The 14,309-nt window shown below is 42.3% G+C and overlaps 1 long non-coding RNA gene across 1 annotated transcript in view; it reads right to left on the reverse strand.

Annotated features, from left to right (window-relative positions):
- Nucleotides 1–3,393: 3,393 nt before the first annotated feature.
- Nucleotides 3,394–14,309, reverse strand: part of LOC139011652 (uncharacterized) — a 38,844-nt gene continuing 27,928 nt past the window's right edge. The window contains exon 3 of the long non-coding RNA XR_011471615.1: nucleotides 3,394–3,532. This is a non-coding gene — a long non-coding RNA (uncharacterized lncRNA). The remainder of the gene's footprint in view (nucleotides 3,533–14,309) is intronic.

Genomic DNA, 14,309 nt, shown 5'->3' on the forward strand with positions numbered 1-14,309 from the left:
CTAACTCCTGGCCTCTTGCCCTGGAAAGTGCTCATATCATAGCAGTCCTAATCTCCCAGGTTTGGAGAGTTTACTTCATGGCCCCAATGGGCCTCCAGCTCTCTAGGGCAGAGGGCTACGGTGGGTCCCAGGGCGCAGGGTCTTAGAAGAGAGGGTTGCCTTGGGTTAAGGGCCCTGGGATTGACTGGACCTTGGCTTCTGCTACAGGAGATGAAGACAGAAACCAACATTTACAGGGCAGCTGTTACACGAAAGACTAATGTAAAGGTTTGGTGTGTTTTTTTAATGTAAAATATACATAAGATTTACCATTTTAAATGTACAGTTCTGTGACATTAGTACATTCATAATGTTGGACAACCATCGCCAATATCTCGCTCCAGAACTTTTTCACCTTACCCAACTAAAACTCTGTACCCAGTAAACACTGACTCCCCCAGTGTAGGGTCTTGCATATTTATATCTTGTAATCCTTATTTCGAGATAGGAATCCCCATTTTACCAATTGGGACACTAAGAAACAGACTGGGAAAGTAGTGCTGCCTTTCCTGAGGACAGACAGACAAGAAGAGGACCTGAATCCCACTCTACCCTATTCCGAAGCTGTGCTCTCTGTAGTTCCCCACCCTGAGCTACCCAAGGTCTAGGGGCCATTATGTGAATGGCACTGCTGAGTGATGTCACTGACAACTAGTGACTTCACACATAACATCACACACCAAACTGGCTGGCAATGGGAGGGCTTCTAGTCAGCATGGTTTTTACTTCTCAGGAAGGATTCCCAAAACAAAGGCAGACATGATTAATGAGGCTTTTGACCACCTCAGAGCACATAGCACATCCTTCTTTAAATTGGTACCTCTCTCCAAAATTAACTGTGTTCATTCCAGGGTGTTGAGTCCTTGACTGCTCAGGGACGCACCCTCTACAGTGTGAATAAAAGGAGCACAAGTTGTGTGGTCAGATGGGCTTGGGTTCAGGTTCTGACTCTAATTCTAAGACCATTTGAGTCCAACTCTTAAGGTAAAGTTAGCTCAAACATGGAAGGTTAGTGTCAGAATGCATGAGGAGCCACGTGGGGCTTCTCAGGACACTCCAGGGACAGGTGCTCAAACTGGAAGGAATCTAGACTGAAGATTGCTCAATGGCTAAAGGTCATAGCTCTTCCTTGCCAAGTTCCAACTGCCCTTAATGTAAATCGGACACACTGGGCAAGTTTGTTTCTCTCCCAGGCTCTGGTTGCTGCTGAGAACCCTTTACTTTAGGTTGCGGTTTGTAAGAGAGGGAATCAAATTGGCCCAGTTCGTCTTTTTTCCACTGGGCCATAAATAAGAGTGACTGGCCAGCCTATATACTGACTGACTTTGGTCAGAACCTCCCTCTGGTCCAATCACCTAGGGCAGAGGAGTTAGGTGAGTGAAGATTTAAGAAACTGGAGGTGAGGTGTCATGTGGTATAGAATATGGCCTGCAGCCAAGTTTTGGCCAGTACAGAGTCTCTTAAAAAGGGCTGTGGAATGGGTAGGTAAATAGGTCTAATATACTATATTAAATATACAAGTAACTTAATTTCCCTGGCCTCAGTTGTTTTCTCATCTATATAAATGGGACAATAATTTCAACCTCATATGGTTGTTGTAAAGACTGAACGAGAGAACAAAAGTCAAAGTGGCTGGTAGGTGCTTAACCCTTTTCGGTCCAACCTCGAGGCTGACTCTACAGACCAGGCGCTAGGAGCAGGTCCAACTTTGAGCAATAAGAACATTAAAAAGTTCAACATTCAATCCCGTCAATTAATTTGGACCAGACTGTTTGAATTCCAAAAATAACATTGGACCGCAAAGGGTTAATAACACAGCAGGTGCGTAATAAATGTTGGTTTCCCTTCCTTCCTATTGTGTTATATTTACCTCAGCTAAAATAAAATAAACCAAGATGGGGGTTCTGTCTTCTACAGCAGATTAAAGTCTCCCTGAGGACAAACATCATGACTCATTCTCCTTTTGTCCCCCTCTTGGCTCCTTGATATATTTTATTCTCTCTTGCTGAAATAGGCCTCCTAGCCAAGCACCTAGTAGGAGAGAGATGAGGTGTCCTCCTTTATATTCCTGAAAGGCCAGTATTCCTAGCTAACCTCCAAAAGCCACTGGCAGCATAAGTGATGGGGAGCACTGAGGGCTCCTATGTCAAAAGGAAGATTAATGTGCCCCAGCTCTTAGGAGGACACTTTGATGGAAAGCCTAGGACAAGGCAGCATCTTTCTTTTAAATGCTATGAGACAATAGAAATAAAAATAGGTCTTCCCCCAACTCAGGGGCCTAGGGCAGAAGACTTATTTTTCAATGGTTAATCTATGCTCAGAGGAGTTGTCCTAGGCCTCATTTGATCACTGACTCAGTAAATTAAATATTTATAAAATGTCTGCTATCATGGAACTGAGGAGCTCATCAGGGAGAAACAATAATCAAACAATCCCATTCATGATAGTACAAACCATAACAAGCATTATGAAGGGAAGAAACATGCTCTAGGAGAGCATATACCAAAGAACCTGACCTAGAATTGGGAGTCAGACCATGTTAAAGATTTTGACCTTCATTGTGAAAACAGCAATGGGAGGTCACTGAAAGATTTAAGCAGGGTTTTGGCATGATCAGATTTGTGTTTTGAAAAGATCACTCAACTTTAGAGAATAGCTTGTAGGAGAACTGCTGTATTTCCAGCGAGAGATAATGGTGTCTTTGACTTTGATAGTGGTGGTGGTGGTAAAGATAGAAAGAAGTGATAGACTAAAAGGATATTTAGCCCCAGCCATGTGGCTCAGTGGTTGAGTGTCAACCTGTGAACCAGGAGGTCAGGGATCGATTCCCAATCAGGGCACATGCCCAAGTTGTGGGCTCAATCCCCAGTCGGGTGTGTGCAGGAGTCAGCTGATCAACAATTCTTTCTCACCACTGATGTTTCTATCTCTCTCTCCCTCTCCCTTCCTCTTTGAAATCAACTTAAAAAAATTTTTTTTAAATAAAAGGATATTTAGGAGACCCTGGCCAGGTAACTCAGTTGATTACAGAATGTCATCTCTATGTGTCAAGCAAGATTGTGGGTTCAATCCACCATCAGGGTGCATACAAGAATCAATCAATAAATGTACAAATAAGTGGACTAACAAATCTCTCTCTCTTCCTCTCTCTCTCTCTCTCTCCTTCTCTCTCTCTCTCTCACCAAAAAAATTAATAAAAGAAATTTAGGAGATAAAATTAACAGACTTGATATTTTATTGTATAAGGGGGAGGTGAATGTGGTAAGGACAAGGATTCTGGCTTCTTAAATGTAAATGGATGGAAGATAATAAGGGAGAAGACCACAAGTGAAGTCTTAGACAGGTTACCTGGGAGAAGTCTTTGAGTCAAGTGCCAATGTTGAATCAGCAGCTAGATATATGGTTCCGAAGCTCCAATGAGAAGTCAGGGCTCGAGATAACACATGTATGGGTCATTTGCTCAGAGGTTGTTCAAAAGAGTAGAAGAGTTCACCTAAGGAGAGAGTAGAGAGTGAAAAAGAAAAGAGGACCTAGGATCAAACCCTGAACTCAGACATGTCATTTAGGGCAGTGGTTCTCAAGGTGTGATCCATAGACCTTTAGGAGTTTTCCAAGACCCTAAGAGTCCACAAGGTCAAAACTCTTTTCCTAACACTTTCAGACATTATTGGTCTTTTTCACTGTGTTCACTTTTGTACTAATGGTACAAAAGCAATAGTGAATAAAATAGCTTGCACCTTAGCACAAATCAAAGCAGTGGCACTAAACTGTACTAGCAGTCCTCATACTCCTCTCTGCCATACATATGCAGTTAAAAAAAAATCACTTTCACTTAGGAATAGCCTTGATAAAACAGTACAAATTATTAATTTTTACTAAATCTCAACCCTTGAGTAATGTTTTTAATATTCTGTCTGGTGAAATAGAAAATACACATAAAACAGGTCTTCTGTATTCCAAGTACAATGGTGGTTGTCTCCAGGAAAAGCACTTTTGCAATTGTTTGAGTTTCAAGCTGAACTAGCCTCTCTCTTCATGGAACATCATTTTTACTTGAAAGAACTGAAAGACAAACTAAGATTATTCAGACTTGAGTGTTTGGCAGACAATTTCCCCAAAATGAACAAAGCAAGCCTGTCACTTCAAGGAAAACAACCGAAAGCATTTGTTGCCAATGATAAAATTCAAGCTTACAAGTAAAAATCAGAATTTTGGAACACTTGTACCTACCACCATGAACATGACAGCTTCCCAATGCTTTAAGATTTCTCTAAAGAGATTGATGGTGATATTATGAATGTGATTTAGAAAACATAATGAAATGTATCAACATTTGGAAGATCTGTATAATTCAAGAGAATCTATATTTTCCAAATGACCAGTGCATGACGTTACAAAATCTATTCCAAGTGTAAGATAATATCCAGGCCAGGTATTCATTTGGTTAGAGTGTCATCTCAATACACCTAGGTTTCAGGTTTGATCCCCAGTCAGGGCACATACAAAAATCATCCAAAGAATGCATAGGTAAGTGGAAGAGCAGATCAATGGTTGTTGTTTTTTTTTCTCCCTCTCTCTTCCCCTTTCCCTTCCTTCCTCTTTTTCTCTAAAAATCAATCAATCAATCAATAAAGTCCTGGCTGATGTACCTCAGTTGGTTGGGTATCCTCACATGTACCAAAAGGTTGCTGGTTTGATTTCCGGTCAGGGCATATGCTCAGGTTGCGGGCTCAATCCCCAGACGGGGGTGTGCAGGAGGCAGCAGATCAATATTTCTCTCTCTCATCGCTGTTTCTCCCTTCCTTTCTCTCTAAAATCAATAAAACATATTTAAAAATAAATAAATAAAAGGATTTTTTAAAGTGCAAGATAAACAAATACATTTAATGCAATAGAGTAGGAATTGATTGATATGGTTTCAGATTCCACATTGCAACTAACCTTTAAGAAGTCACTATGTGTCAAGATTCAGTGTAGTATCAAAGAAAAATAACTACAATTATTTGAAAACTAAAATACTCCCTTTCCCAACTCTATAGAGGTCAGATTTTCTCCATGTACTTCAACCAAAACATATGGAAACTGATTGACACATCTGAGAGAGCAAGATGAGTCATCAGCAGCTCTACTGGAGTCATCTGACAAAATTTGGCCAGGATCTCATTCTTTTCATAGATGATAGAGATAGAGATAGAGATAGAGATAGAGATAGAGAGAGAGAGAGAGATAGATAGAGACAGAGAGAGAAAGAGATGAGAGATAGAGATATATAGATATACCGACAGTCCACAGGTTACATCAGACTTGACATACGTCGTTTCGTGGTTATGTCACCAACTTCCATTTATTTATAAAAAAAAAAAAAGTTCCATCATTTTGACGTATGTACACATATGTGCTTTATGTTTTTTATTATTTATTTACCACAAGGTCAGGAATTGTTATCTTTGTTTTAAATTTTTTTTACTGTTTCACTTCATTACTGCTGTGTATGTGCTCCACGTGAGTGACGTAGGTGCTTATGTAGGTGGGTTCTGACTTTTTCGGCGAAAATCGCATTACGTCGCGCCATAGGAACAGATCTCCGATGTAACCCGAGGACCTACTGTATACTAGTATATACATACACACACATATACATATACATACTTAAATATATTTTTATTGCTTTCAGAGAGGAAGGGAGGAGAGAGAGATAGAAACATCAATGGTGAGGGAGAATCATTGATCTGCTACCTCCTGCACACCCACTACTAGGGATTAAGGCCACAACCCAGGCATGTGCCCTGACTGGGAATCAAACTGTGACTTCCTGCTTCATAGGTCTACACTTAACCACTGAGCCACACCAGCTGGGCCAGGGTTCTCATTCTTGTCCCATTTGCTCTCAACATGTGTCACCAGTGATTCTGTCAGTTTGCGAAGAATATAGGCTTCATGGACTTAGTGAACTTCCTTGAATGGGTCATTCAGGAAAGAAACAATGCTAGCTAGCTCTTTGTACATAAAATAAAATTTTGCCTAGCCAGCATGGCTCAGTGGTTGAGTGTCTACCTGTGTACCAGGAGGTTATGGTGTGATTCCCTGTTGCAGGCTCCATCTCCTGTGCGGGGTGTTCAGAAGGCAGCCAATCAATGATTCTCTCTCATCACTGATGTTTCTCTCTCTCTCCCTCTCCCTTCTTCTCTGAATCAATAAAAATATATTTTTTAAAATAAAATTTTTTGAACGTAAAAAAAAAAACTGATTTAATGCAAAAGTAGAAATGAGAATCCGGATGTCTTCTGTTAAGCCAGATAGTAAAGAGATTTTAAAAAATGCAAAACATGTCAATCTTATCACTATTTTTTTTTTCATTTTAAAAAATATAGTTCTTTTTTCACCAAAATTTGTTATTTATGTTAACATATCATGGTTTATTGTTGTTATTTTTAATGAATTAATATTTTAATTTCTGTTTTAATTTTTAATACAGTAAATATCAATAGATATAACCCACATAAATAAAAGCTCTGGGAAGCCCTCAATAATTTTTAAGAATGTAAAGGAATCCTGAGACCAAAAAACTTGAGAACTGCTTATTTATAAACTGCAATCCCCTCCATTTCCATGAACAAACAACTGGGAATAAAGTATCCCTTCTAATCTGTAAATATTTCTAGAGAAGAGAAAATATTATGGCTCACATGTACTCACACAATGTTTTGGAACTGCAGAGATGGACCCCCCTGAGTACACAAAAGGTACCAGGAAAAGTCCCCCACCCCAAAAGCCCCACCCACTCTTGCTCTCTTCCCCCCAAAAGTGATGGTTCACATGAGTCTGTAAAACCCAACATCTTACTCTATTGGTGCCACCTCCTCTTCCCATCAGCATATCCTACCCTTGATTTTTCATTCCAGGTCAAGGCACTGCTAGAGGAAGGGAAACGAAGGGGCAAATAGGGTCAGATGTGTTTCTGAAATGCCAGCACATTCAATTTGTTGGTATTTTGCATGCATTTCCTCTTGAGTTCACAGGCTCCTAACTCAGCAGAATTAAAATGGAATGAAGTAATTAGAGCAGCAGGCGGCTGGGATGTTCTGGGTCTGGCATACACAGAAAATGTGGAGCAGGAGAAAAAGAAGAGAAGAGAGCCTTAAAACCAAAGGCTAGGCATGAGACCCATCCCAAGGACCAGCTCCTTGGGAAAGCCTCCCCTAACCTCCCTAGTCCCTGGATCAGAAGCTCTCTCCTCAGCTTTGCTTCCTAAGAATCTACTCCTAGCCTGGCCCCTCATAATCAGGCTCCAATCTTCCTTTCTAGTCCTCTTTTCAGACACTCCCAGCAGATGCACCTTACCTCTACTCATACTAATCCACCATTGCCCCCTGACAGAATGGTTCTTTGTGGCTTTGTACCTGCATTTATCACACTGTACTGAAATAATTGCTTACAGGTCTGACTCCCCCATGAGACCAGTGGCTCCCCAATCTCTGGATTTCAAGCATACATTGCATCCTACTCACTAAGCAAACTGCCACCTCAGAACAAGATTTTCTCCATTTGGTACCCAGATTGACTCCTAAATTAGTTTAAACCTACAAACCCTGCTACAATGATGCAGCCTGGTTGTAGTGCATTAGGTGCTGACTAAGCTATCACAGGGATGGGTGGGTGGGTTATTTGTGCTTGGGCCATGGAAACCCTGAATGCCTGGCTAATTTTGATAAAAGCTGGTAACCACATTCCATTACTCCATAAAGGACAGGGTCAGAGGCATCCCACTGGTTTTACCAGCTTTTCCTGTTACACTTGCTGGATCTCTCTGTAGAATTGCTGACCTTCCTCTAACTGAATGAGTTAAACCCAGACCTCTTGTGATTGTGAACTCCTGGAATAGCAGCCATGCCTTCTTTTATTTATATACTAGTATATAATTTTATTTATTTCAGAGAGGAAGGGAGAGGGAGAGAGAGATAGAAACATCAGTGATGAGAGAGAATCATTGGTCGACCGCCTCCTGCATGCCCCCACCCATACTGGGGATTGAGCCACAATCCGGGCATGTGCCCTTGTCCAGAATCGAACCTGGAACCCTTCAGTCCACAGGCTGAGACTTTATCCATTGAGCCAAACTAGCCAGGGTGAGCCATGCCTTCTCTGTTATCAGGAAGAGAAGCCTCTCCCTAGAGAGGAAATTGCTGAATCCTGACTCTCTTGGGACCAGGGACTCTCCCTTTCCCCACATCTGAGTCTAGGAGAGTGGGAAGTAGCCTGAGAACCTGCTTTTGTCTCAGTCATCTCTGGTAAGTCCACGTTCCCTGCCATAAGTCCACTCCTTTGGGTGAAAAGTCCTTTACTTAGTCCCACCATTGGAATGAGAAAATTAACCTTTAACTGATATGGGAGAAAAACGTGTCTCATCCTTCCCCATTGCTAGTGGGGGTGAGGTTCTGGGGGTCCCCACAGGAGGACAAGATATGGTAGAAAGCTTTATTTATTTTTGTGGAATTACACCCTGAATTTCCAAAATCCCATTTCCCTTAGTCCAGTCATAGAAGTGTAGCTGGGGTTTCAGTAGAGCTAAAATCAGAGCCAATGTCCAAAGTTTCCCTTCCATGTTGGAACTGGGTCCAGTACAGCATCAGGCTAGTTGCAGTCCATTAATCCACTGTGTGTGGGGTCCACATGGCCATGGGCCACATGGGAGAATGCCAGGAAGCCAAGATTGTGCCATGAGCCAAGTGTGCCAACAGGAAACAAGAGCATAAGAAAGTGAACTTTTTTGTTTAGGGGATTATACTAGTATATCCCAAATTTCCACATGCACACAGTGGCCATGCCCATTGTGGCCAACCATCTCTGTCCCTTGGTGCACATAGGCAAGAATCTTCCCTATTTAGTTCCCACCTCCAGTGTTTTGCAGGGAATCCTATATAATAAACGCCTAATATGCTAAGTGGCCGGTTGTCCATTCAACCAATCAAAGCATAATATGCTAATCATATGCTAAGGTTGCTCAACCGCTCGCTATGGCATGCACTGACCACCAGGAGGCAGACGCTCCGACTGGTAGGTTAGCTTGCTGCTGGGGTCCGGCCGATCAGGACTGAGCAAGACAGGCCAGACACGCCCTGGAGCCCTTCCATGGTCCCTCCCTGACTGGCCAACCTCCTGCATCCTTCCCTGGCCACTATCGTGCACTGGTGGGGTCCCTCAGCCTAGTCTGTGCCCTCTCACAATCCGGGACCCTCGGGGGATGTGAGAGAGCCAATTTTGGCCCAATCCCGCAGGCCAGGCTGAGGGACCCCACTGGTGCACGAATTCGTGCAACAGGCCTCTAGTATGTCTATAATGTCTGGCCTTCCCTTTGCATCTTTGCTGTTATTAATAACTAACTAATTACAACAGTATCATAACCAGTACATTTCCCTCACATATAATTTTTGAAATATAACAAAAGATTGCTAACTTTTCATTTTGCCAAGTAAAACAAGAAAACAAAACAGAAAAAAAAACTACTACCTACTATCATCTTTCAGGAAAGTGTGAACATATGAATATAACCTCACATTGAAGAGGAGAGGTTATATATTGAATATATTGTCCTCATTTTTTCTCATTTCATCGTGGCAGTGAAATAAATAGACCAGTGAATATTCTAGTATGGAGTTTAGGAAGAACTAAATCAGACTGTGAGCTCCTCTGAGCAGGGAATGATTTTTATTCATTTGCATTTTCCCAGGACCTAACTCAGAGCCTGGCTTATTTATGATAAGTGCTCACCACATATTTGTGGAAGAAGAGAGGAACAGAGAAAGGAAAGAATTCCCTGGTTAAGGACCAGGATAGGAGACAGATGTGAAACCCTACTGTATGTGGGACCCAGGAACAAACTATCTCCACCCCCTCTACTCTGTGACCTTTTTATAAAGCAAAGAGATGATTATCTTTCTCCTTTAACAGCCTTCAGTAGTTCCCCACTGCCTATGTGACAAAGTCCGAACTTCTTAGCAGAGTATACTAGTTCATTCACAATTGGTCTCTACTTTCCCTTTCTAGCCCCCTTTTCAGACACTCTCACAGAATTCCCTAACCTCTACTCATACTAAACTCACCATTCTCCCGTTCATTATGCTCCTTTGTGCCTTTGTAATTCCTGTTTCCTCTGCCTGGTATCTGCTTTTTCCCTCCTTCCAGATTGGCCAACTCCTAACTCAGACTTTAAGAAGATCCTGGCCAGGTATCTCAGTTGGTTAGAGCATCATCCCAATAAGCCAAGGTTGCAGGTTCAATCCCTGGTTAGGGCACATACAAGAACCAACCAATGAGTGCATAAATAAGCCTTTGAGTTTTCAGTACAAGCCCCACTGGAACATTTATCTCTAGAAAAGCAGTGATTACAGCAAAAGGCTAAGGGCATGCTGACATCTGCTCGTCAGCAGGCCAGAAATGATGGCTTCAATTTCCTTCCTTGTTTCATTTATTCCCAGGCTGCTCCCTCCCCACCTTCATAAGGCAGATATTATTTCAAAAAGCCAAAGTAATGAAGCTGTTCTCCATTCTTCATTGAGTGTATACTTCCTCCTTATCACATAGACCGCTCAGGCCTTCTCACCTCTTCCCATCACCTTCCTTTTCTCCCTTTGTCTCCTTTCTCTCACCCCTTCCAGAGGGAATTCAGGGTTATTACCTTTCATCAAAGTCCTATACTATCTAGAACATCATGAAATTGTTCTTAGCTGGGTTGGTGATCACAGTGCTAAACACATAATTTATTATATATTTTGTGTATTTTTGTGATTTCTTTGTGTCAATGTCCCAGGCTATATATCTATCTGCTGTTCTAGAGAGAATTAAAAAATTCCAAGGGGATTAATGGGCCATAACCTGGCTGGGTTTATCCTCCCCCATATCCAAGATGGGCTGATCCCAAATACCAAAAAACTGGCCCTGCAGACTGGGTCTAGATCAGGAGCCACGAATTCTGTAGTGACAACCCTTCTGCACAGTCATTCCTCTTGCCAGCATACTTTGACATTATATTTGGCAGTAAATCTAAAGGTACACAATAGAGCATGTGGGGTAAGGCATGGGCTTTGGAGTAGAAACTTGAATTTAAGTTCTGTCCCAACATTTACTATCTTCATAAACTTGGTTAAGCTACTTAACTTCTCTCTGCCTTCGTTGTAAAGTAACAGTACTGCCCTAGCCAGTTTGGCTCAGTGGATAGAGTGTTGGCCTGCGGACTGAAGGATCCCCAGTTTGATTCCAGTAAAGAAAGGGTAGGTGCCTGGGTTGGGGGCTCAATCCCCAGTGAGGGGCGTGCAGTAGGCAGCCGATCAATGAGCTCTCTCTCTCCCTTCCTCTCTGAAATCAATGAAACTATTAAAAAACAACAACAATAATAAATAAATAAATAAAAATAAAGTAACAGTACCTTCCTCGTCGGAAGGACCAAAAGAGAATACACATGTAAAGCATTTAATGCAGTGCCTGGTACATGAGAGCACCCAATAAATGTTAGAAGTTATTATGATCATATATCAATAGATAGCAAAAAGTCAGATAAACTGTTCAAACACATTATAGGCATTTACATAAAGAAAATACAGTGTTACCTTTTTTTTTTTTTAAGTATTGCCTCTAGGGGTTGTTTTAATGAATTGCTAGAAAGGAGTGATTTATAAGTACCATATTGTTGAAATGCAAATTGATACTTCAAAGAGGTGAAAAGTGACTTGTTTCCTTGAGTGGAATAAACATTCCCTTTGGGATCTTGTTTACAAACTAATAGTACTAAGATGAACTCCAGCCCTTATTTAGGTGAAATGATCACAAATGAGGTTCTACTCTATCAAAAAGGAGTCACTGCTCAAATGAAATGCCCTAATTTCAAAAGCACAAAAGAAAATGTCTATCTTGAGGTTTTCCTTTTATATATCTTTATTCTAATTTTGTAAAATATTGGGTAATGGGCAACCTAATGCACAAATATAGTCAATTTTTAATTATTCATGGGTGAGCTATCCAAGACAGATATCTAACCACCCTATGTTTGCTTCTTTCTGTTCTTTCTGCCTTTTATCTTTTTAAAAAAATATTTTTTATTGATTTCAGAGAGGGAGAGAGAGATAGAAACATCAATAATGAAAGCGAATCGTTGATCAGCTGCCTCCTGCACGCCCCACACTGGGGGTCAAGCCCGCAACCTGGGCATGTGCCTTAACTGGGAATCAAACTGTACTAGTAACCTCCTGGTTCACAGGTGGAGGCTCAACTACTGAGCCACGCCGGCCAGGCTCTGCCCTTTATCTTTACTCTTTAAAGCCCCTGAACATACACATATACACACTCTCACAGATACACACACTCACATACATTAACTCTATTTCTCACACACACACAACACTTTGCCCAAAGTAAGCATTGCCCAGAACTGTCTATTCTGGTGGTTACAGAAAATGTTGGTCCCTAGGAAAACATCTTTGTTCCTTTCCTCCCTTCACTGCGGATCTCCTTTTCCTGAATATCATGAGGGGCAGGGAGGGGAGGGAAGGAAGGAAATGAAACTGTGGTATATGTCCCCCAAACCAGCAGTAAAGGCTGTGAGAAACAGAAGGATCCTGTTCCATGTGCTGGCATCTCTCTTGCCATTTTACAGAAACTTTGGGTGTTTTTCTCTCTGCAGCACCCACGCTCCCTCCCTTTCTGCCAAAGCTCCTTGTGACAGAATGAGAGGCTGGTGGGTTGGGGGGAAGTGGAATGTAGCTAGGTAGCCTGAGGGTGGAGTGACAGCTCCCCCTCCAGGAGCAGGGAGGGTGGGGGAGATAAAGCTACACACAAATCCTAGAAGACCCCCCAGTGTTGAACCTCATACATACCCGAAGCATCTGTATACACCCAGAGCTGTGTACTGCTCTCCACCCCAACCCCACCCCCACAAATCCCATGACTAAAACTTGGCAGGCACTGCCATGCATTCAGTAACATTCGGACAGGAAATCCCCATGTTACATTGGCGCAGATCTGTTCAAAGCAACACATGCCCCAGGTCCCCCTCCTTTGATCCCTTTCCTTTCTGATGAGTCAGAGAATGCTGCTGGGTGCTAGGTATACTGTGGTATAAGATGGCAAATCGAGTGCATAGGCTAGTCTGTTATCACTTGGCTCTTCAAACAGGTAATACCAGTGGCAGGACCAGCAGACTACTCAACCCTCTCCTCAGTAGTCTCTACGTAGAGCACCCATGGGCTCCCTCCCAGGACTCCCAGAAGCACGCCCTGGAAAATACAGACCCAAGTTCTGGTTAGGGAGTAGAGAAAGTTTGAGTTCCGCAGTCCCCTCAGGCTTAGCTGATATCCTGGACTTGTCTGAGGGAGAGGCCCTCTATATAAGGTAGGAGAAAGGATCCAAACAACTCTCAAAGCTCCAGAAGCAGCAGCAAATGAAAGTTGATTGATCCATCTGGATACCAGCCTAAAATTAGAGGACCCGAGCATTGCCAGGCTAGATTCTGATCAGGAAAGTCAAAAGGAGATTCTCAACTGCGTGAGATGAGGCAGCCAGTCTAAGATGGACTCAATTCTTCTCCTTCCTAGCCACTGCTGGGCAAATACACTGCCTTTTCACCTCTCTGAATCCTTCTCTTTATTAGGCATCTACACCATTCCTTGTATTTTATGCACATTATTTTAATTTAAATAACTCCACAGGTGTTATTGTAGAGAAAGTTGAGAAAACTTGAAGGTCAGGGATTTTACGTGAATTTATCAAGATAACACAGCTAGTGCCCAGCCTGTGTCTCAGTGGTTGAGTGGTGACCCATGAACCGGGAGGTCACTGGCTCATTGCCTGATCAAGGCACATGCCCAGGGTGCAGGCTTGATCCCCAGTAGGGGGCATGCAGGAGGCAGCCGATCAATGTTTCTTTCTCAATGGTGTTTCTATCTACCTCACTCTCCCTTCCTTTATCTCTAAAAATCAATAAAAACATACTTTAAAAAATAAGTAAAAACATATTTTTTTAAAAAGATAGAATGGCTAGCAAGTGAAGGAGCCAGTATCCACCCCCATGGCTGGGTGACTCCAAAACACTTACTCTTTCCAATGTTTCTCAAGAGCACTCCATTGGGAACCTTACCATCTGCCTCTGAGAAAGTGTGACACCATGTCTAGTGGTAAAGATAGTGTTGGAGGAGTTAGAAGTGGATGAATATTCCTGTTGACCTTCTTCCAAAGGAGATAAAAAGTAGTACAGCCTGAGTCTCCCGACACTGTTGAACCTC

Source organism: Myotis yumanensis, unplaced genomic scaffold (assembly GCF_028538775.1).
Source record: "Myotis yumanensis isolate MYYU_CA2020_CCGP unplaced genomic scaffold, mMyoYum1.0.hap1 SCAF_5, whole genome shotgun sequence".
Classification (NCBI taxonomy): Eukaryota; Metazoa; Chordata; class Mammalia; order Chiroptera; family Vespertilionidae; genus Myotis; species Myotis yumanensis.